Source organism: Cavia porcellus, unplaced genomic scaffold (assembly GCF_034190915.1).
Source record: "Cavia porcellus strain 051 isolate PalLab524CR breed Dunkin Hartley unplaced genomic scaffold, mCavPor4.1 scaffold_17, whole genome shotgun sequence".
Classification (NCBI taxonomy): domain Eukaryota; kingdom Metazoa; phylum Chordata; class Mammalia; order Rodentia; family Caviidae; genus Cavia; species Cavia porcellus.
In genome coordinates, this window is record NW_026947500.1 from 58,591,005 (window position 1) to 58,595,458 (window position 4,454).

The following is a 4,454-nucleotide window of genomic DNA, read 5'->3' on the forward strand; positions in this document are numbered from 1 at the left end:
CAGAAACATTTGAATAAGATGTGATCCCAGTTATTGATTCTGGGAAGTATTTCCTATGTGGTTTGATTCCTGTTCATGAATTCTCTACCTACCCCTATGTCTTCAAGATTTTTACCCAATTTGTCTTCCAATAGATTTAGTGTTTCTGTTTTAATACTCAGATCTTTGATTCATTTAGCTTTTAGTTTAGTACATGGGTGGTGATAGGCATGGGTCTATTTTGGCACATGGAGATCCAATTTATCCAGCACTATTTATTGAAGAGACTGTCATTCTGCCAGTGTACGTGTTTGGCCCCTTTATCAATGATAAGATGGTTGAGTGTGTTAGTAGTGGTAGTTTTTCTTCTTATCTATTCCATTGATCTTCAGTTCTGTTTTTACTCCAGTACTATGTTGATTTTATTACAGTTGCTTTGTAGTATAACTTTAAGTCAAGAATTGTGATGTCTCCTGCCTTGCCTTTGCTGCTTAGAATCGTCTTTGCCATTCTAGGTCTCTTCTGGTTCCAGATGAATTTTAGGAGTGTTTTCTCTGTATCTGTGAGGCATGTTGGTGGTATTTTCATTGTGATAGCATTGAATCTGTAAAAATAGTTTTGGGAGCATGGCCATTTTCACAATATTTATTCTTCATAGTCATAAACAAGGGATGTTTTTCCATTTTCCAAGGTCTTTTTCAATTTTTTTCATGGTATTATAATTTTCCCCTGTATAGATATTTTACTTCTTTCATGAGATTAATTCCTATGTATTTCGTTTTTTTGGTGTTAGCGTGAAGGTGTGGCTTGTCTTATGTCCCTCTCAATGATTTTTTGTCAGTGTAAAGGAGTGCTATTGATTTTTGAATACTGATTTTGTATCCAGCTACACTGCTGAATTTAGTTATTATATCTAGGAGTCTTTCAATGGAGTTTTGGGGGTCTTCTATATAGAGTATCATGTCATCTGCAAATAATGATAATTTTAATTCTTCTTTTCCTATCTTTATCCCTTTTATTTCTTTCTCTTGTCTAATTTCTCTGGCTAGTATTTCCAGTGCTATGTTGAACAGGAGCAGTGATAAAGGGCATCCTTGTCTTGTGCCTGATTTTAAGGTAATGGCCTTCAATTTTTGGCCATTTAGTATGATACTGGATGTTGGTTTGTCATAGACAACCTTCATCATATTAAGGTAAAGATCACCTACTCCAATTGTCTGTAAGGTCACTATCATGAATGTATATTCAACCTTATCAAAGCTTTATCTGCATCTATAGAAATGATCATGTGATTCTTCCTTTTGGATTTATTGATGTGGTGGATTACATTTATTGATTTATGTTTATTGAACCATTCATGCATGTTGGGATGAATCCCACTAGGTCATGATTTATAATCTTCTTGATGATTTGCTGCATCCCGTTTGCCAAGATTTTATTGAGGATTTTTGCATCTGTGTTCATTAGGGAGATTGGCCTGTAGTTCTCTTTTTAGTTGGGTCTTTTTCAGGTTTTGGTACTAGAGTAATATTTGCTTCCAGGAATGACTTACAAAGGATTGCTTCCCTTGCAATTTCATCGAAGAATTTGAGGAGTGTTGGCATTAGGTGTTCTTTGTATTTCTTGTAGAATTTTGCAGTGAATCCATCTGGGCCTGGGCTCTTCTTTGTAGGTAAGGACTTAATTACATGTTCAATTTCATTAATAGAAATTGAGTTATTCAACAGTTTTACATCTTCTTGAGCTAGCTTCATATGTTTCTAGGAATCTATTTCTTCTGTGTTATCGAACCTATGAGAGTAGAGTTTTTTTAAATTTTATTTTTAAAGTAGTAAAATACAGCAGATCACAGCAGAATAAAGCCAACTAAGATCATACAGTGAAATTGGTACAGAACTTCACAGCAGGTTACCAGGATAACAGTAAGGGGTATCACAGTATATTTCATTATCTTTACAATAATTGTTCTTCAGTCACATATATTAAAATAAAATGAAATACAGAACATTATAGAACTTATCAAAACAATATTGAGTAGAGTAGTACCACTAATCAGAATAGAACAAAACCATAATAAAATATTTGCCTTCAAAGAGATGGTAGAAGTAAATCCCCCTTATTTGCTATGGTCACCCTCCCAGGAGATGCTCAGATTTCTGGTTCCCATTTGCTAATGGGGGACAGGAAAAGGGGGATTATGTTAAGTGGAATGTTTGACATTAGGCCGTGTACCAGTAGGTTCACTATTGCTTAGCAGGGAGGCAGGCTGGTTGCTTGGTTTCCCAGCTTCGTAAGTTCCAACATGATGTGGATCTCAGAAGACACTTGTGGTTCTTCCCCTTGATGGGCTGTAGTCTGCCACACTGCAGCTACTTACCAGAGAGGGGACCTGCTTGCTTTGTTTCCCATTGTCCTAAGTTCCAACATGGCACAGATCTCAGGAGACACTGGTGGCTCTCACCCTGGAAGGGCCACAGTCTGCCACACCACTGCCACTTACCAGGGGTGTGAGCTTCTTGCTTAGTTTCCCAGCATCCTAAGTTCCAACATCGCATGGATCTCAGGAGCTGCTGGAGAGAATAGAGGTTTTTGAAACAGGTGTTGATGATCTTATGTATTTCCACAGTGTCTGTAGTGATTTTGCATTTTTCATTCCTTCTTGCATGAATTTGAGCTTTTTCTCTCCTTTTTAAAATAAGGTTGGTTAAGGGCTTATCATTTTTATTTATTCTTTCAAAGAACCAACTCTTTGATTCATTGATTCTTTGTATTTTTTTCTTAGTTTCTATTGCATTAATTTCTGCTCTGATTTTTATAATTTCCTCCCTTCTTTTGGCTTTGGGCTTGGCTTGTTCTTCTTTTTCTAGATGTTTGAGGTGTAACATCAGGTTGTTTATTTGTATTCATTCTGTTTTCCTGATGTGGGAACTCAGTGCAATAAATTTTCCTCTGAGGATTGCTTTCATCACATCCCACAGATTCCAGTAATTTCTAGCTGTATTTTCATTTGCTTTTAGGTATTGCTTGATCTTGAATTTCCCCTGTTACCTACTAATTGCTCAAGAGTATATTATTCAAGTTACTTGTGTTTGTGGGTTTTTTGCAGTTTCTTTTATCATTAATTTCTAGTTTCATGGCGCTATGATCTGATAACATGCATGGGATAATTTCAATTCTTTTGCATTTATTAATTATGTTCTGTGGGCTAGTCTGTGGCCTATTTTAGAGAATTTCCAGTGTACTGCTGCAAAGAATGTATATTCTGATGTTTCAGGATGGAACACTCTGCATATATCTATCAAGTCCATTTGTTCATAGGTGTGATTCAGTTTTGTAATTTCTTTGCTGATTTTCTGTCTGGTTGATCTGTCCCTTGGTGTCAATGGTGTGCTAAGGTCTCCTGTTATAATTGTGTTATTGCTAATTTGATTTTTCATTTCTATTAATACTTTCTTTGTATAACTGGGTGCTGTGGAATTTGGTGCATATATATTTAAGATAGTTATCTCTTCCTCTTGAAGTTTTCCCATAACCAGTTTGTAGTGGCCTTCTTTATCTCTTCTGATCATTCTTGATTTGAAGTTCACATTGTCTGCAAACAGAATAGCTTCCCTCACTTATTTTTGGGTTGGATGAAGATTTTTTTCCATCTTTTGACTTTCAGTCTATGAGTTTCCTTTTGGGTTAGATGAGTTTCTTGTAGACAGCATATGGTTGGATGCTGTTTCTTGATTCATTCTGCCAGTCTGTTTCTTTTAATTGGAGATTTGAGACCATTTACATTAATGCTTATAACTGTTATATATTGGTTTATTGTTGACATGTTATTTTTCTGCTGTTGCATCTTTATCTTTGTGTTCTGTTTAATTGTCTGCTTTGCTTAGTGTTTTTTTTCTAAGTGTACCTAAACTGTCTTTCAGTATTCTTTGCAGGTTTGGCTTGGTTATCATGAAGTTCTTCAGCTGTCCTTTGTCATGGAAGTATCTTATTTCTCCATCCATTTTCAAGAACAGTTTTACAGAGTACATCAGTTTAGATTGGAAATCATTTTCCTTTTGGATTTGAAATACTTCACTCCATGCTCTTCTTGACTTCATTATTTGTGCTGAGAAATCTGCTGTGATTCTGATGGGCTTTCCTTTATAAGTGTTCTGCCTTTTGTCTCTAACAGCTTTTAATATTCAATTCTTATGTTGGATTTCTGGGATGGTGATTATTATATGTCTAGGTTTAGTTTTATTTTGGTTATGGAGTTCTATATGCTTCACTGATCCTAATATCAACTTCCATTCTCATGTTTGGGAAATTTTCAGCTATTCCTTTTCTAAATATTCTCTTGATATCATTTGTGTTATCCCCTTCTTTTTCATTTATCCCTATCAAACCTGTACTGTGTTTCTTTGCATCGTCTTGCAGGTGTTGAATTGTTATTTCCTGATTCCTTGTTATTTTCTAAAGATCTTTCCTTTCCTGTT